The sequence below is a fragment of the Apium graveolens genome, chromosome 2 (genome assembly GCF_009905375.1).
Source record: "Apium graveolens cultivar Ventura chromosome 2, ASM990537v1, whole genome shotgun sequence".
NCBI classification, from domain to species: domain Eukaryota; kingdom Viridiplantae; phylum Streptophyta; class Magnoliopsida; order Apiales; family Apiaceae; genus Apium; species Apium graveolens.
In genome coordinates this window covers 23,038,423-23,060,004 of record NC_133648.1, presented here as the reverse complement: position 1 = coordinate 23,060,004, position 21,582 = coordinate 23,038,423, and the positions used below count along the sequence as shown (strand labels likewise).

The 21,582-nt window shown below is 30.1% G+C and overlaps 2 pseudogenes; both read right to left on the bottom strand.

The window, feature by feature from the left end:
- Positions 1-2,171: 2,171 nt before the first annotated feature.
- Positions 2,172-5,826, bottom strand: LOC141707115 (UDP-glycosyltransferase 85A8-like; annotated as a pseudogene).
- Positions 5,827-11,104: 5,278 nt separating this feature from the next.
- LOC141705864 (DNA-(apurinic or apyrimidinic site) endonuclease, chloroplastic-like) lies at positions 11,105-14,030 on the bottom strand (annotated as a pseudogene).
- Positions 14,031-21,582: the final 7,552 nt, after the last annotated feature.

The following is a 21,582-nucleotide window of genomic DNA, read 5'->3' as shown; positions in this document are numbered from 1 at the left end:
CGTCGAAAAACGTAAACAGTAATCATCGGATTTTATGAACAGTGTTAAACACAGGTATAATTGTGGTTCACCCCAAATGTTGGAAGCATCCTTGTCCCCCGGATAAACAGCCCCTACCAGATTGCAAGACAAGTGATTCCAAACTTTTGGGTGCAAAGTGCAGGATACTCCAAAGTCTCCCAACGAGGACACCCGCTGACTACAGAGACAGAGCTACCAAAACACACACCAGAGTTTACCCCACATCCCCACACTCATTGACTACAAATGGAGGCCTCCGTCCAGGAATACCCCTGGAGGTCTCTGACCATGGACACCGCCTTCCCGTGGTTTCATTCAGGAATGAGTTCCTTAATAGAGTACCTGCAGAAAATACATTAGTAATAATAATCTTCTTCCTCCTTAAAGCATCCAAAATCTTCTTCCAATTGACATAGTACAATCACATCCAGGTCATCTTCTTCCTAAAGGGCGTGCCCTAACATCTTTGTGTGTTGGTGCCACCTCAAGGAATCCACAAAAAACCCCCTTTCACATTTGATCTAGGGTGGCGCGCCTTCTTTATTTAGCCAAGGACGCGCTTTGAAGCTCCAGGCTTCTTCCACTTTTATCAGTTTGAGGACTTTTCCTACATCAATTACATAGCGCGCCCTCAAGGGGACATGGCGCATTCTATCATGGGGAACATGGTGCGTCCTATCATTTGCAGCAGAAAGGGCATATCTACCTTTCCTTAATTTTGGGTACAAATATCCTGATTTTACTCAATTGACCCGTTTGTGACCCGAATATTGCCCATGCCGGATTTTGGGCATAACACTAAGTATTATTAAGATATTACAAATACCATTTTATTATGAAGTGGCAAAATATGTATACTAACGTAATTTATTACTTCATGCGGATGGACCATTGCAAACATACCTCAGTCACTCGTGTTCATATGAATAAACAAATAAATTATTCATCCATTAGGTAATAATATAAATCTTTCTACAATAATTACAACAAAAACGGTTTGAATTGACACAATGTAGAGTATTAGACGGGTTATAAAGGTAGTTTCACAAAAATAGCTACGAACTCCTTATGAACGCTCTGACTTTTCTTATACTAAAAAAAGATAATCGGAGTTTTCTGTACAAATAAGTATGCTGCATGCTGCCCTAAATTTTATTTTCAGTGTAACAAACTTAACAAATCAAAGTTGTACCATAAGAATATAGATAATCCAATACTTATTGGTGCGATAAAAAAACTCAAATGATCCCTTTTATTCCAAGAAAAATCAGAGAATTCATAATCCACAGCCTCTGCCGTAGAACCAGGTTTAAAGGCTCTCGCAAAAGGCTTAACGGCAGGTTTTAGTAGCTCTCTAGTACATATGAATCTGGTAGTGTAAAATTGTTTTTAATCATGATGGACATAAGGTGTTCAAATTCATCATATAACTTTCTAGTGACACGCCCTGCTTCAACTTATTAAACTGCTCAACTACATTGCTTGCAGCGCTATCTTTGAAACTAGAATTTAAATTTATCAAAATCACTCCAATCCACATTGTTTCTTATATATAAATAGCTAGAAATCCAATGCTCATCCTGATCTATCATATTAAGAGATGCCAGATCCACCTTCTGATCTTCAGAAGTTTTGCATAAACTAAAGTACTAAACATATTTTTTTAATCCACAATGGAGGATTTGTTCCGACGTCGAACTTTGAAAATTCAAGTTTAGGTGCATATTCAAGAGTAGTTTTAGTGAAATTATTAGCTGCACTACAAGTCCCCATGCTTGAATTTCCTTGTGAACTCTGGTTCATATCTCTATCCGTACAACTATCTTCCTCTATAGCATTCATCATACTTATCAAATTAGCAATTTTTCATCTGTCCCTCCGTAGTTGTCGTTTTCCAGGTTGTAAGAGCAAGGACTGATCTATAAGCCCTAGAATTAATAACAATCAATTGTAATTGTTTCTACAAACCAAGCCCTTACTGTATTTATACAGTATATTATTATTTACATTACATTTAATTGTAAATGTGTAAAATGAGGAATTGAGTATATATTCGGAAATGAGAATGAAGTAACAATTGGATTAATGCTCTGATACCATTGATGTGAACTTTCACCGTTCATGTAACAAATATGGAGAAAAAAAGATGAGAAATAAGAAACTGAGTAAAGGCAAGAAGTACTGATTTATTCATAAAACAGCACATCCTTCTGTTACACATAAACCTGAGATCTATATATCCCAAGTCACACAAAGAGTGCCACACTCTAATCCAATTCCACCAACCTACATAACTGCCAATCTGCGACGGCCTAATTACAATTATCAGTAAATGATATGGTTTTTACCCATGTCAAATTTATTGCGTTCCATGAAATGTTACTTCAAGTACTTACTCCAGCACTATCTTAATGGGATAACAGAACCTCATTTATTAATTTGTTGAAGTTCTTTACAGACAATCCATTAGGCCCCAAGGCCTCTTGTGCTTTCCTTTTGAACTCCAGTACATTCTTCTTCATTTCTTTACCCTTTTCGCCATCCATCAATTCCCTAACAAGCCCCTTTACTTCATCTCTTTTCACGTCATTGTCAATCTCCATTCCAATCCCCCATTCTACGCAACAATATCGACAATTTGTTGGTTGTTCAGCAAAAAATGGCCAAGAGATCACTGGTACTCCAGCAGCAATGCTCTCAATAGTTGAATTCCAACCATTATGAGTCAGAAATCCAGCAATTGCTGCATGGTTCAATACTTGTTCTTGTGGACACCAACTTGCGATCATTCCCCTGTTCTCTGTCTCGGCCAGAAACTCTGATGGAAGCATGGCCGAGTCACCGGATACTACATCAGGCCTAACTATCCAAAGAAAGTGTTTCTTGCTATTTGCTAGTCCCCATGCAAATTCAGATAAATGTTTGGCTGACATAACAGTTATACTACCAAAGTTTACATACAGAACTGAGTTAGCTTCTCTATGATCGAGCCAATCAATGCAGCTAACTTCTTCTTTCCATAAATTTGAGCCCATGAATTTGAGTTTCTCGTCTAGCATTACATCAAGCAATGGACCAATTGTGTATATGTGAGGCTGAATGGCCAAAAGAGCTTCCAAGGAATCTTTTTCGAGGGCATCAAAAGTGTGAATAATGAGTGCATCACACTTAGAAATGGCTTCAGCTTCTCTTTTAAGGTAGTTAAACACTATATCATCGATGTCTGTTGTTCTAAGAAAACTTGGAAAATCTCTCAATTTCATATCCTTCATTCCTGGAATCCCATCCACTATTGTATCCAAATATCCATTTGTAACATAGCTCTCATCTAAAAATTGAATCAAACTCTCATGAGGAGGAAAAAAATAATTACCTACATCACTAGTTATAAACATACCTAAATGGCATTAGCCAGTAAACTTTTATCACAATAAATAATGTGATATATACTGCTATGAACCTTTTATTTTTCTTGTTACAGATTCAATTAATATAGCGTTCTGCTATGTTCTATACTCCAACATGAGCAATAGTGACTAGTTTAGCAAATATAAATGCAAACAGGCAATTTTCTTATATTTAAAACTTCCGATAACCATATCAATCTTCTAAATATTCACCAAGTTGGAATTATCAACCCAATACAATTTATTGAAATGCCTGATCTAATCCTGTAAATAAGTTCACTAAAACAAGAGATATTCGGCAAAAATATGAATCGGACACGAAATAAACTAACTGATCTCCGATGAAAATAGAGGTAGTTTCGTTGATTTCAGATGCGCTGACAATATTGACGCGGTCAAGTGAGTCCCGATTTTTCATTTCCTACCACACTCGGTAGGAAATTGGGGGGGGGTCCAACTGACTATTGTGTGCGGTAGGAAATAGTCCTTTAACTTGAACACAGGAAATGACCGATACTAAATACATCAGTAGAAATTATGTGATAGGAAAGACTCGTTTTTCTTGTAATGTTACGAAATAGCTGAAACATAATTCAGGAAATGCTTGGCCAAATGGCACGATACGTAAATTCAATCCAAATTTGATTCATTTATGGATTTAGATTACACTAAAGAGTCCTGGATCTTTATCAATCGACTAAACAAACCTAATAACTTTATCAGTGTTCTATAAACAATTCCGCAAATTAACTAGTAGCTAATGTAAAAAGAAGCAACAGATTTCATACATTTGATAAAAATTGTCCTATAATCAAGATTCTAAATTGAAATACCTTTGAGTGGTGTATAGCCTCTTTCAGCAAGTTGGCCATACTGACTATAACCGAGGAGTCCACATGCACTTGTTGTCCAAAATAACACTTTAGGAAGACCAAATTGGTCGGCAGCCTTAAGCGCAAAGCTCATGAGACCATCAGCAACAATACATGTGACTGGCGGCACGTCTGAGTCCATATTCGCTTCATCATTTTGTTAATCCGTGATTTCTGATGATGCATTGAAGAAGTCTACAACAAATCAGATTGTTAGTTAGTTAGATAAGTATTAGAGTTTTGTTTAATGTTAACTTAGTTAACTGGATAACCTTTGACTTATCTTTTCAAAACAAACTCTATCTTAGATAAACCTAACATATTTCAAATTCCTTATCTCTCTCTGGTTTATCTCTTTCAAGAAACAATTCTAACGGATTACTTGTTTTACACATTCAAATATTTCAAACCTAATCTTATCTTTTATTATCTTTAAAAGAGTTTGAAATCCATTATATCCGTTACACGTTTTCTATATAAACCGACTTGATGTTTTTCAGAAATACAACTCTCTGCACTTTCCATCTTATATCTTTCTGAGAAAAACATCCTCTTAATTACATTCATTGATTATCCAGTTAATTAAGAGTTTATAGTCGAGTTGTAATCTTTCACATTATTATCTTTGTATTTGAAAGGAAGGTGTACTGTATCACTTGTCCCGGGTTGTGGGAATATTGATTACAAGATCAAGGCCAAGTAGCTGTGTGCTAGGTAGCTGTGTGCTAGGGAAAGGGTTCTTTCATTCAGGGCCAAGATTGTAATCAAGGAAAGTTTGTAAGTACTTTATTTAAGTGGATATAATACTTTCTCTATGCTAGTTGGCATGGGGACTTGGATGTAGGCCATAGACTAGGTATAGGGGCCGAACCAAGTGAAAAGATTTGGTGTTCTTGCATTAACATATTTCCAGCATTGCATGTTTATATTTCTGCAACTTACATTCTGCTGAATATATAGTATCTGTCTCATTTGCTAAGACAAAAGAGACTGTCTCATTTGTGAACAGTTGCACTTTAACTAATTCTGTTGAGCCTTCGAATTTCACATTTAACTGCGATACAAGACTTATAATCGGTGGCAAGCAATGTATAAGAGGGTATGCACACATCATTGCTGGGGGTTGAGTAGCATTTGGATCTGTAGGTGGAATACCATCAGGGATAGCATAGTAACGGAAGTCTGGCAAGCCATCAAGGGCGTCCGGACCTCGGGAATTCAGCAAGCGCCTGTGGTTAAATTCATTGTTAACGAATGATATATGGAAGCCTTTCTGGTGAAGTAGTTTGGCTAGCTTGAGCATCGGGGTTATGTGACCTTGAGTTATGAAAGGAATACACATAGCATGGGGCTTGTGCGAAGCCATCTCTTAATTGTTCTCTCTTTGTTTAAGTGTACTAAATTAGTATACAGCAGAGTTTGGAGTTTTGGACCTTGCTTGATTGGTGGTGGTTTATCCTCTCAAAATTAACGCAATCTTTAAGATATTAAATCAACTTCATCAAAAAGATATGCAATTTGCATCACAAGGGTCTTCACTCTGGTATAAAACAACTTCTTCTTTTTAAAGGGAGTCGTCTCTCGCAATTGTACGTCAGGAATGTAATATCCAATAGACTGCTTCCTAGTCGTTGGATTGCTAAATGAACGATCACGATTTGTTAATTTCGGACATTATCCCTATAATATTCCAAGATACATGCACGGATTTCTGAAAATTTTCGAGGTATACTTTCTTTGCCGAGGTTTGTGTTTCAATTTTATAAGATGGTGGTCGTTTATCAGCAATCTAATGATTAAGAAGCATTATGTTGGATATTTTGTTTCTGGCACATGATTTGAGTTTTATTTCAACTATAAAATTTTTAAATGCACAATTATATTCGTAAGTGCTACTTTATTTGTCAGTTATCCATTTTTTTTCATTTTTTTGCGATAATTATGATAACATATTTACCATCAAGTATAACATATAACTGTTGGGAAGTAATATTTTCAAGACCAAATATTTTACTTTCGAGACAAATTTAAGATAAAACACTCGATTATCCTGTATACTTTTCTATTAGAAGGTTATTGTTATATGTTGGTTCTGAAAATAAAAAAACTTCTCCGGAAATAAAATTTCCCTTAACTATTTTAACCGTATATATTTATCATTTAATTAAAATGAGTAATTTTTCTTGAATGTTATATCATAATAAGTGCATATCTTTTAAAAACCGTCATTGTACTTGTTTTTATACATCATAATTCATACCTGACGCACAAGTAGGTACGTAAAATCCAACAAACTTCAACTTGATGATATTGAAAGTACTAATATGTCCATAAAATTTGGAGGAGAATTTACAGGGCTAACCCTTACATATTTGTTGATATTATTCTGCATTTTCCTTTACATTATGCAAACGAATAAAACCAAAATGATGACGTTCTCTTGTATAACTGACGTGCATGGTTTTGGTTTTACTGGGGGATCCTGGCAGAAAAAAGCCGAACCATAACTAGACTCTAACACAATGTTGAATTATAGGGCCCACTCGTAAGCGTATCTCCAAGTTGTAAAGATTCTAATCAATATATCTTCTCTATTAACATGACTATAATATTTATGTGGTTTGTGAAATAGAATTTCAGATATTTAATTCAACTATACAATCATATATCACTATACTATATTATTATATATATATTTTTTATCATATATTTAATATGTAAATATAATAAATAAATATTTATTTAATTTTAAAAATAGTTACTTGAATTCCGAAAAAAAAGATAGTTACTTGAATATTTGTATAATTAATTTTAAAAATTGAATTACAGATATAAAGTTAGGCATAGTACATAAATGGATTATTATCTTATTTGTTAATCATTTTTTGGTTTAAAAATATGTCTCATATATTTTTAATATATTTTTTATTATAAAATATAATTAAAATATACATATATAATTTTTTTTTTAAAATATTGAAAATAAAATCACTTATATATAAATAATCTATATTGGTGTTATATATTTTATAAGTTCGAATTATAATGATTCAATACATTTTAATTTATTTTGAATTTGAAATCAGAACTTGACTCATTGTTTAAAAAATACTTGAAATTTGACTAAATGACGCGGCCGAAAAATATTGTCACATTCTACGTTTAGTAAATTTAAATTACAAGTTCTGCGAGAATATTTTACCAATAACGTGAATTTTTTAATATCTTATGTTAATATAAATTAATGTGTTTGAGGTCTTTATATGATCAAGTCAATTGATTATTTATATTAAAATTACTAACTTCACTGGTAGCGCATTATTGGTTTTGGAAATTTGATATGAGATTTCACGAGATTTGTTAAAACTACGATGATATATTAAATCGATTTATTTTTCATTTTTCACTTTAAAAAAACTAACTTTTTAAAAAGAATTCTTTTAGATAAACAATATTCGTTCATCAAGATAATATTGTACAAATATTTTTAATTATTTTAATATTTTAATTATTCAAATAAAATTTATATATATACTGACCTCGTTTGTTTCGATATAATCCAAGTATGTAACTTGAAATTTTTTGAAACCAAAAATAGTTATGGTGTTTGGTTTGTTGTATTTTAGATTAGGTAAAGGAACTCCATATTTCAAAATTTTTATGGTTACCACAAAATAATAGAACTTAGTTACCAGGATCCACCGTGGTTACCACAAGTTACATAGATATCCAATATAAAAATATTAATTACTTACCATGTTAGGTAATAAATACAACACAGAGGGGGTGAATGTGTTTCAGGTTATTTTTCAGCTTTTTTAACTGTTATAAATGGTGAACAAAGTAATATGTCTTGTAGAGATAATATGCTTTAACAAAAATAATAAACTATGCACATGAAAACACTATGTTTCAAAAATCACTTAATTCTATATTAAAATCAAGTATGTCTTGCTACAAATTTCTTGATTTTTGTTGATAAAGAACTCAACTTCTCTCTTGAGAGTTACAAAATTTTCTAGATCTATTTTGTTATGACTAAAATAAAGCATCCAGTGTTTATTTTATAGAACAGTAAACACAGTACAAAATTTTCTAGATCTATTTTGTTACGACTAATATAAAGCATCCAGTGTTTACTTTATAGAACAGTAAACACAGGTGTTCCACAACATGCAATAACATGTACTGAACCCTCCTTTAAGTTAACTAAAACATTTTTGATTTCTGGCTTAGTGTATCTTTGGTCGTGCATGTCTGTGACTTTACTTTGTCAGTTAATTTTGGCCTTTGGTCTTGTACTCTTCAAACTGCTTTTTGTAGACTTTTCAAATCAGTGGTTGATTTGTTTATTGATTGATAAGCGTGGATATTTAACTGATCTGCATTTTGTACTTTGTGTTTTATATCGAGATCTTCAGTTTTTCATATAGAGAATTCGACATCTCGATAAGTATAATGACTTATTGAGATCTCTTATTACTCTACAGTTGTTTTGACTTATCGAAAATTTTGAGTTCTCTATAAGAGAATTAGGCTTGTCAAGGTTTCTCATCTTCATGTCTTCATTTTGACTTGTCGATATCTCTTAGATCTCTAGTGCAGAAATGACTTGTCGACATCTCTGAGATCTTTAGTGCAGAAATGACTTGTCGATATCTCAGAGATCTCTAGTGATATTTTGACTTATCGATATCTCTAAGATCTCTAATGATAATTTGACTTGTCGATATCTCCAATCTTCATATTTTTATTTTGTCTTGTCGATATCTCTGAGACTTCTCTATAACCTTTCCTTAACTTCTCGATAAGTCATTCTGGAGTTCTCGAATGACTTCTCTATAAAACTTAATCTGCGACTTGTAGATTTATTGACTTAGTATGTTTTTCCTAAAACAGATTTATTCAACTCCAAAATTCTTCACACTTTCTCTGAGTTATGATCTTCATAATTTTCTTCTAGAGTTTATTCTTTGACTCGAGACTGTTTACAGAAAAATATTTCAGTCTAATTCATTTACACTTTTACAGACTTAAATGATACAATATAAATTGCAAACTTAGGTTATCATACAACTTATTTAGGGCTGTCAATTTAACTTAGTCTTGTTATAGCACATTCATGTCTTGTGCAACATACCAAATTTAACTACGTAACTTATAGTTGCATAGTAATAAACCAAACACTGATTTTTTCGTTAACTCGAAACTTGAAATTGTAACTTGGTTACATGGAAATTAAAATTCCTATGTAATCATGTAATTGACGAAACAAACGAGACCATTATGTTGTAGCATTCGATTCAATATATTTTATATTATTTTAAAAAATATATATATATATATATACATTGTTCAATAATTTGAAGGAATTAACCAGTTCAACTAATATTTATAAAACTTTATTGAATTAAAAAATATTTAATTTTAGGAGAATAATATTCACTATTATCAAATATTATATGAAAAAATATTAGAGTCGTAATGAAAGAAACTTAAAACGGTTTAAATAATGATATAATTACAATTTTTTCTTCAAATTCTTGAAAAAAATCATGAATATCGATAACAAGTCTTTACAATATATAATTTATTTTTATGTTACAACCATGATTTATACTCGGTTGCGTAAAAAATAGATATGGATTATTTGTCAGTGATAATGTGAATAACATATATAAATAAAAACGTTTTGTAATTTGATAATATCTTGTATGAAAATAATACACATTGATAAATAATCAACTTGTCTTTGATATACGTTACACATTATACAATATTTACAAATAATAAGATAACTAATAACATTATAATAACATTATACATAAAAAAATTCTAAAAAATGACACGTGACTCGCACATGTTATTATGCTATTTTTTTTAAATATAATCTCATATTTGTCAATTACAAATACTAAAAAAATATATTTAGCAAAAGAAAATATACTTGACACCTAATATATGAGGACGTGAACTTGCCTTGCACGGGTTTAGTATACGCTAATAGTACAACACTCTGACAATCATAAAATGGTGAAAGTTTGTCGACATGAATAGGAAAATGCTTGGTGTACAGAATGATATATAATGACATGTGGTATTTTTTAATTGGAATGAACCCTTATATTTATATCAATAAAACCAATTGAAACATCTCATATTAAATGTCATGTCATTATGTACAAATTTTTTACACCTCGTACTCCCTCCGTCCCTTAAAACCATTTCCTCTTTGTGCTGTACACATTTGCCGATGCACAATTTTGATTGTTAATATCTTTAATTTCGTATTAATATTAAATATAAAAACTTCATTGTATTAAAATACTTATAAATACGAATTTAACAAAATCACTTATGACTATATTTGATTTTATAGATTAGAAATCACTTATCTTTTTTTTTTGCCACAAAGAAATCACTTATCTTAAATAGTACAAAAAGTCAAAATAGGAAACAATTTTAAGGTCTGATGGAGTGGAAGCCGAGGAGAAGCTTTAAGTTACACAACTTACAACATTGGTTTAACCTACACTTGAGCAAGTTGGTGATATTTATTTATTTTGCTGTTGCAATTTAAGTGTGACTGCTGGGCTGTGACTGCCTAAGGGCAGACATGTGCGTGCATAACCTACAATTACACTGCTTGGTAATTTTTGTTGCCTCATCACCTCAAAAACTTGTCCTTGATGCTCAATATGTTCTCCCCGGCTTCAGGGGAAAAACCAGGATATCGTGGAGGAAACTAAAGCAGACTTTTCAAAGAAAGTGGAGAAGCTAAATTAACACTAAGCAAGAAAGAAACAATGTTTAGACTAAGCAAAAATAATATAAAATAACCTTATCAGTAGGGAAAACCCCGAAAACTTGATTCAAGTCACTACATCAAATCAAACAAAATTTGAAAACTGTTAAACGAGGACATGCTGCAGATATGATATGAATTTCCTCCATTAAGCCAAAAGGCTATGGCTACTGAACCTAGAGAGTAAGAATGAGGCCAATCGGACTGTGATCGCTACCATCAACATCTGGGAGAATATATGAGTCGTAAACTTTGGCCAAGATGGACTGCGAAAGTAATCCAAGCGCCATCCTGTTTTATAATTCAAGATATAAAGATTATTAGTAAATAGAAAAGTTACAGAATGTAGCTTCATTTAGGTTTTTGTTGCAACCTTCATTAATATGTCAAAAACCTGCTGCGCCAATTTCAGATTCACTGATATTTATAATACAGATGATTTCAAGTGCGTCGATCTACTTGGGAAAGATGCACTATCTCTTATCATTTAAAGTTTAACCATAATCAATGAACATCTTTTGAGATTTAGAAACTCAAAGTCAAAGGACAGGGCAGAATTTATTGATGGAAACAAACAAAGGGCTTTGGTCAAGCATTGAGAAAGAGATGCATTGCTAGCTAAGTTGTAGTTAACCTATCATGCTGTGTACGAACATGCTCAGTGAGTGATTTAAAAGCCCTTACAAATTTCAAAATACCTTTATTTGTCTCGCGTCCGTGATTCCAACCCCAGAAAGTATAGCCAATAACGTTGGGATATGCTGATTCCTAAATGTGTCAACAAACCCCTTTTTCAAGAACTGCTGCTTAAATGACTGCCTTTCTTCATATGTGAAACCTGCTTTTCTTAGCAATGACTGCATAGCAGGATAGGAAAAGTTTATGAGTTAACTGATGTAGACAAAATTTGGGGTTGGGCTGGGAAGGTTATTAGAATAATAGACATGCAATTGACATCACATTCATAACAGATAAACAGTAGTTCACAATTTCATAAGCTCGGTAGAAAAGAAGTTGCAAGAGTCGAACTTATGTACATTCTAGACATATCCCTTTATCAGATGTATACCTTAACATGAATAAAAATGTTAAGAGCAATGCAAATGGTGAAGGTAATATAACATACCTTTGGGGAATGAACATCAATATCTTCATACGCACAGTTCAAATCTCCAGTCAAAATGACTGGTTTCACCTTCTCTAACTCCTGAACAAAGTAGAGAAGGCCATCAACAAAAAATACATCAATCAGTACATACTTTCTATACTATATAACAACCCTTTCACCGGTATGAGAAAAAAGAATGGAGAGACGTATGCAGCAAAGTATATTTTCTATAGCATATAAAAACGGGCACACGAGGACTTACTTTCATGTACTTGCTTAATGAAGGATCCCACTTTGTAACTCTGTATAGCTAGATTAAAAAAGAAGAGACAGATGAGTTTTTTTCTACCAAGTACATCAAAATAAGTGAATTATATATGCTGCAAATTGGATAATATAGAAAGGAAAAAACCCGTGTAAAATGATTAAATAAAATTTTCAAGTCGCTTACCAATCTTTTTAGATCAGTACTTGCATTTGGAATATATCCACCTACTAAAAAGAAAGTATCAAACTCTAGTGTCACAAGACGTCCTTCTTCATCATGCTCTGGTACGCCAAGGCCATATCTCACCGAAAGTGGTTTTATCTGCCATATAAATCATGGCTGACCGTCAATTACACACATAAATACAAAGAGTAACGCTAAAAGCTTCACTATATACTAGCTTTAATCCAGATAAGAAAATTACACGACTTGTTATTACAAGTTAATTAATCAAAACAGAGTAAATACATATAGTATAGCTTCTCTAAAAATGTCGTACCCTTGAGATAACTGCAGTTCCAGAATAGCCAGCCTTGGTGACACAACAAGCATAAAAGCTATGTTCATATCCTTTAAGTAGAGAGGATTTGATTTCCTCTACATCATTCTCCTGTTTTGAACAAAGAAATTTGTTATCAGATATCGTTCTATGCAAACTATAGAATTTCATCTCCTAAAACAAAACTAAAATTCATACATGCCTGTAATTTGGTTTCTTGCAAGCACAAGACATCAAAGTCTTCCCTTTGTGCAAGTAGAACTAGGGAATCTCCATCTGATTCCAGTATACGTTTTAAACCGTTTACATTATAAGACATTATCTTAATATGCTTTGTATCAGAAGTAAGAGCAGGCTTCCTCATAGTTCGAGGATTGTACTGTGTCCACCCTTTTTTGGGATCCTTGGCTGCAAGAATAGTCCACAGCTCACTTTCGTTTCCACCTTTTAAGTCATCATTATCCTGGAGAACATACTCACAACAGTTAATCAAACAAAACATACTTAATTACAAAAAGTTATCATCATGATAATTGATATAGTAGGTAGTAAGAATATTAACAAACACAATACGCTGAATTAAATAATTACTTTGCCAACAGCAAACTCTGGAGCTTGTGCAGTAGACGCCATGCTTAATCTCGAATATTATCTTCCTAATGCTGCAATAGTATTGTAAACCACTGAGATCTGAGATAAAAGATATGAATACAAAAAAATAATGTATATGCAAGCATACAATGTCAGCTTAAAAATATAGTATAAGATCATGTTGGAACCTACTAGACAGTGTGTCACAGTCTGTGTAAACATAAAAAGACTATGATCTATTATGTCAGCATGTTTAACGTCAAGAACCCTACAAAGATAGTACGTGACCTTACTGTGAATCATTAGACAAAGAGAAACAAACCATGATTGAGATTACATTAACATGTTAACGTACGGAATTTACAAGATTATGTACAATTATAATGAGGAAAAATACCTGATTAAAATTGATCTGATCGCTGCTTGTTTTCACGTGACTCTCGCTTCTAGTTGTTTTAGGGTTGTTCCTTTATGTAAATGACGTTATATATAGTGTGATAAATTCCTTGGTAATTGGTAATTAATAATAATATAGATGGTATTTTTGAAGGCGGCAAAAATTCTGCACAAGAATTTAATCTATTCTATATATAATAGCCCAACATGCCTATAAAATTAGTCAACTTTTTAATCTCAGTGAAATGACGATTTTGTCCTTCACTTGGTATTTATAAAAAATTGTTATTTGTGGGAATCAAACATAAGTCTTTCTATTCACATACACATTTTCTTACCACTACACCACATTGTTACTTGTGTTTTTAATCATATTATGTGAGTGTCGTAAATAATGATAATTTATTTAACTTTAAACATAATTACAGGTTTTGTTTAAAAAATATAATTATTAAAATATTTGTAGAGTTAGTTTTAAAGAATTGAAATTAAGATATAAAGTTAAGAATAATATATAAACGAATCATTATCTTATTTATTAAATACTTTTTAGTTTAAAAAATATGCCTCATGCATTTTTAATATATATTTTTTAATAAAATAAATAAATTGTACATATAATTTATTTTTTTAATTTTTTTTGAAAATAGATACACTTATATATAAAGAATATATATGTATATCACATATTTAGATAAGTTGGGGTCATAATTAATTAGTGTATTTCAGTTTATTTCGAAATCAAAATCAAAACTTCACCCATTACGACTACATGAACCGGTCGAAAATATAATGTCACTATCTAGATTTCAATTTAATTACGAGTTGGACGAGAAAATCTTACCAATAAGGGGAAATTTTGTGATATCTTATGTCAATAAAAATTAATATTTTTGTGGTTTTTATCGAATAAAATCAATTGATAATATGTATCAAAATTACTTTACCTTTTTTCAAAAAAATACTCGAAATTTGACTACATGACGATTAATTTTTAAAATCGTCATATAAATAAAAATTAATTTTTTGAGATTTTTATACGATCAATTCAATTTATAATATGTTTCAAAATTATTAACTGACCAGTTGTACATTATTGTTTTACGACTTTGCCTAACATTTAACTATATTCGGAATTTGACATTAGATGTCAAAAGATCCGTTAAAATTACAACGTATACTAAATCTAATTATTTTTTAACGTTTTACATAAAAAAGAATTATGTATATGAAATTATTCAAGTATGTTGAATTTAGAAAAAGTTTACCAAAGTCCTACTTTTTTCATTATCTTTAAAAAAAAATTACCCAACTAAATAGTAAAAATTAGATTTTCCATTAACATGTTATTTAAAAAATGATAAGATATTTGATATTTATTCATCAAAAATATAGATTATTTATTGAATTATTTAATTAAAAATATATTTGTATTCAGATATTTGTGAAAAAGATCATAAACTTTAAATTGTTAAATTTGATATGGTTATTATAAGTAATCTTGTCTATGGAGTCTTTTTTTTCTTTTTTAGAGATCTCGAATCCAAAATTCTAAATTAATATTACAATCTAATCTAATGGTTCATCTTTAATTTTTTTTATTAATTTAAAAACTAAAATAATAAACTCCAGGATATGAACGTGTATTATGGTGTTGTATCATTAATGTTAAACAAGTGGAACATGTACGTGTTCTACAACGTGAAGATGTATGTTCTACAAACTAATCATGTTCAATATAGAATCATATGTTCTGCAATGTTCAGTTTGTCAAATATATTAGATTTGAAAGACTTTCATTAAAATAGTGATGTTTGTAGAACATGATTCGCATTATAATGTGTTTTACAATATTTTATGTACTACCTAAATGCAGAACATATGTGGAGTCTCGTACTCAACAAAAATAAGGATTAAATAGAACTTAACTCACATATATTTATATAAGAAACATAAAAAATTATAAAATCCAATATTTTGAAAAAAAATATTTCAGACGGGCAATAATAATTTTACGAAAATAATATTTAATGCTGAAAAATATCATACAACTATTTCGAATTGCTTTAATATTTTATTAGAAAAAAGGTTAAAACTAAAATGTATTGTATCATTTAATTTAATCCATGTTATGCTATCTAAAAAATATTAGTCGATAATTTAAAAGGATTAAAAAGTTCAACTAATATATTTTTTCTTTTTTGCACGAGTTCAACTAATATTTTAAAAAAAAATCAGGAGTTGAAAAATATATAATTTTAGAACAATAATATACAATGGTATCAAGTTATTATAAAAAAATTTAGAATCATATACGAAAAAAACTTGAAAACAATTTCAGTAATGAATTAGTACAAATTTCTCTTCGAAATCTTGAAAAAAAAGCATGTGAATATCAGTAGTTAGTTTTTATGATATATGAATTACTTTTAACATCAATGACTGATGCTCTGTTAAGTAAAATTAAATATGAATTTATTATTAGTGCTACTATGATTATAATATATAAATAATTGCAATTTACATATTAGATAATTATAATTTCTGAATAATTAAAAATGCATGTTATTTGAGTAATTTATTGGCTATTATTATACATATATATAACTAAAATATCTACCATATAAATAAATGAGGCTAGCATAATCTACTCAAAAATATAACAAACAATATTTCGCATATATACACACGAACATACTTTATCTTTACTAATTTTAGAAGATTCAATGTTAATGTTGTATTCAGATTTATTGATATACTAGAAGAGAGTAACAAAAGTATTTTATGTTGTGAAAATGAGAATGATCAATTAAATATTAGTTTTTTTAATGTGTTGAAAATTAGGTGAATTATGCCAATTTTGAATGGATAAATTATGACATTAACAATAATCTGACATCTTTTAAATTAACTTTGTACAATAAATTTAAAACTGGGTTGTGTCAACTTTAGTTAATTAATTAATACATTAGTTATGACATAACATCAACATATACGTTAAATCTAAAAAATAAACATTTTCCATCAAAAAACAACTTATATTAAAGGTAGTGTTTAAATTATACTTTATTGAATATACGATTGCAGATATTGACGACTTTAGTTGTACATTACTAATCTTTTTAAATTAAGTAAGGTAATTATAAATTAGGATTAACTTTATTAATAAAATATCTTAACATAATTTACTGGATGGTAGAGTCGCGAAAACATATTACTCATGATTTATTTTATCAAAACTCAAAAAACTTATTCGACTCTGCATTAAATATATATGTTAATTTTTAGTTTAATTTTTATGAACATACTGAATTTTTTTATGAATTAACTTTAAAATATTTTCATTTAAACGTACAAATAGACTACCCTATTTGTATTCATTCAGTATATATAAATTATACGACACAAATAAAAAAAATATATAATTTGACTAAATGTTATTTACGTTGTTAATGTTTTACATGAAAATCATACAAATTGATAAAAACTCAACATATATTTGATATATCTTATACGTTATAGGATATTTACTAATAAAAAAATAATCAAGAATATTGTTAATATAAAATTGTATAGGAATAAAAAAAATCTAGATTATGATCTGTGTCTCGCACGGGTTATTATGCTAGTTTTTCATAATAGGCGCAATGCAAGACCTTGCCTTGAGGCCAATCACAAATTCGAAATCAGGAAGGCCCCTGGCTCTTTTTGTTTAAAAGAAATTGACACAACCTCTATCCTGAAAATGTTCCCAAATATTAAGTGGCATTATTTCATTCGAGAAACAAGTTGCCATTTCAGTAATGTGAAAACTGAAAACAACTTACTCCCTCCGTCCCTCCCATTTATTTACACTTTTTTTTGGATGTCTCTTCTAATTGTTTACATTTCAAAATTTTCCTAAAATAGTAAAGTTTTTATAATTTTTAAAATAACTACATCCACTACTTCCCTCCACTATATCCACTTTATACATATAATATTAATCGGTCCCAGTATTTTACTCATTTTTTCAACTTTTCTTCATTACTTTATCATTTTTCTTAAACTCCGCGCCCAACCCAAATGTAAACATTTGGTAGGGACGGATGGAGTATTATATTATGACAAATCAGCTTTTGAACATGATTTGAGAACCCTTTTTAAGTACTTTAGCTTTTTCTCGCTATTTAATCTTTGATTTCTTGACCCAAAAGTAAAATTTTTATTTTTTGTTCTTTAAATAAAAATATTGTTTTAACATATGTATATAGAAAAAAAACTAAATATTTTTACCAAAAATTGCACCTACATAAATATATATGTTTTTGAAAAATTTTGATGTATCTGCCGGAGATAATGTCTTAGACGATCACGTTGATCGCTTTATAAACATATTTTTTCCATCATCATGTTTTAGAAAGTAAACACCAAACCCTTAAAAAGTAATTATAATCATTAACGTTATATTTTTAAGAGTAATTGGCAGTTTGTAACCCACTTTTATTATCATTTTTGCGATTTGGGTCTACATTATTTTCTCTGTCAACATGCACCCCATAAAAATTAATTTCGCTTCTATTTGCACCCAATGATGACTTTCCATCCAAGATAACCGTTAACTTTAACGGAAGCGGGGGCATTTCAGTAAATTACTAATTAAAATAGACGAAAATAAGAGTAATTGACACTTTGTAACCCATTTCTTTCGAAGTTTTTTAAATTCGGGTCTATATTATGTTTCCTTACAAGTTGCACCTTTAACTTTGAATTTTGCTTTGTTTTACATCCCTGGACTGTTTTAATTTTTATAGTAGGGGTAAATCGGAATTTTTTGGTCTACAAGAACAAATCGCCGGATCCTTTCATTTCTCAATCCAAACCTACAAATAAATACATGAATCCATTACAAATAACAAGTAAAAACTACCTGTAATATCAAATTTTATGAAAAATGCCCGGAAATCAAACCACCAATTCGAAATATGAATCCTATTATCGAGTTTAATTTTTATTTTAGCGGATATGAATCGGCATATTAAATATTCGATCCTGGATTCGATCTGATAAAAAAAATCTAATTATAAATGGAGCGAATATTTAATAGGCCGGTCCATATTCGCTAAATAAAAAATTAAACTCGATTCTAGGATTCTTATTTCGAATTGGGGGTTTGATTTTCGGGCATTTTTCATGAAATTTGATATTACAAATATCTTTTGCTTGTTATTTGCAAATGGGGCTGAGCATTCGGTCGGTTTGGTCCAAAACCACACCGAACCGAATAGACCGAAAAACTGAATTATTATTTTTTTCTTGGATCGAACCAGACTGAAATTTTATTATGGACCGGACCGGACCGGACCAACCAAACCCAAATAATTCGATTCGGCCCGGTTTTGGATCAAACGGACCGAGTTTTTTTAAAAAAAGAAAATTTTATTAAAAATTTCAAACCAAAAAATATGAAATCTAAAATATAATTAAAGTAAGGTGATATGTAGAGTTCTAAGAGTGTACGAGTATAATTACAAATTAAAAACTATGATTATAATTTTTAGATATATGTAAATATATAATATAAAATTATAGTATTTATGATTTGGTCTATTCGGTCTATTCGGTCCGGACCGAAATATTTTTTAAAAGAATCGGTCCAAACCGAATTTTATTTCGGTCTATTTGGTCCGGACCGAATAGAACGAATTTCTGAAAAATCAGGACCGAACTGAATTAGTACGGTTCGGTTCGGTTTTTCGGTTCGGTTTGCTCAGCCCTATTTACAATTGATTCATGTATTTATTTGTTGGTTTGGACTGGGAAATCTAAGGATCCGGCGATTTATTCTTGGAAACCAGAAAGTTTTGATTTTAACCCTGATATAAAAGTTAAAAACGGTCCGGGGTGCAAAACAAAGCGAAATTCAAAGTTAAAGGTGCAACTTGCAAGGAAACATAATATAGACCCGAATTGAAAAAACGCCCAAAGAAATGGGTTACAAAGTGCCAAATACTCTTATTTTCTTCTGGTTTAATTAGTAATTTACTGAAATGCCCCCGATTCCGTTAAAGTTAACGGTCAACATGGATGGAAAGTCGTCAATGGGGTGCAAATAGAAGCGAAATTAATTTTATGGGGTGTAAGTTGACAGAGAAAATAATGTAGACCCAAATCGCAAAAATGAAAATAAAAGTGGGTTACAAACTGTCAATTACTCTATTTTTAAGGTTTTAGTTATTTCTTTCAAATATGTCGCAAAATAATGCTAACGTGCCTGTAAGTCTTGTCTCAGTTGTTTAAAAAAAGAGATAACTATCATTTTGGTCACGGGTCCGAATTTCACAAGAGGAAAATTTATATTATGCCTCTTGAGTCTGTCGCTTAAATGCAGTTTATCTTGGTTCACGTGATTTGCATGTTATTGCGTGACCCCGTAGGATATACTCAGTGCGCACCTGAAGGATAACGGCTGCGGTTTACCTACGATTAAAAATAATAATGTTGACGTGATATTTAATGTTAAAATTGATGGTTGATTTGATATAATTAAAACAATTATTAAAAATATAGTCACTCATAATTATATAAAGTTATAAATATATTTTTGCCATTATGTTTTACATAAATTACCTTATTATTTTCAAAATTAAATTAATTTTTGACTTGAACATTATTCTTACTAATAACAATAGTTCTGTAGTTGTTTAAGATTTATCATTTTTAAATATAGGAGCATTGAAATTTCATATTTTCTTATCATAAAAAATATCAATTTATATTTTCTAAAAATCATTACGATTTTCCATATAAAGATAAATGTATAATATTTATTGGTTCTTAAAAATTTTATAAACCAAATCTAAGCACAAATATAAGATCTGATATTTGAATTATTGTTTGAATAATATTCAAAATTTTGAACTGTAAAATGGATACTAATTTAAAAGTTTAAATATTTAAAATTTTGAAAAGTTTAATGCAAAATCGGGAGAACTTAAGTAGTTTGAAAATTTTATTGAATTATTTGTAAGTTTAAAAATGATGATAATGATATATTTAAATGACATTTTAATTTTCAGTGATAATTATTTTTTTTGTTTATCATGACTCATGCGACCTCAAATATCCAAATATTATTTTAATGGAAAATGTCAATTATATTTAAAAGAACGACTAAAAATAAAAACACATATAAATTTAATGGTTTTGTTAATTACTTAACTGTTCTGGTCTCTTACTTCTCTGTTCTGTAAGTACAATACTTGCACGAGTGAGTTAAAGGAAAAATTAGCATTGAAGTATTTATTTATTTTGCACATATTTTGCATACATAACGTTTTACGTCCTTTATAGAAACGAACTCACAAATCAGATTAACGTACAAAAGGATCAAGGCAAATGTCACGTATAAAATGCATATATGGGGTCAATATATGTTTCTTAATTTTTTACTTAAAAACTTTATAAATTATTTTCAAAAAATTAAATTTAGTGTTTTGGCTAACTTGAACTCATGAGTTAAAATATTTTTCGGTGACAATCTATTAACTATAAATAATACAGAAAAGTAATCATCAAAACTCATTTAATCTTATTAAAAATCAATTGGGTTGTGCTATAAATCTAAATTCTTGAT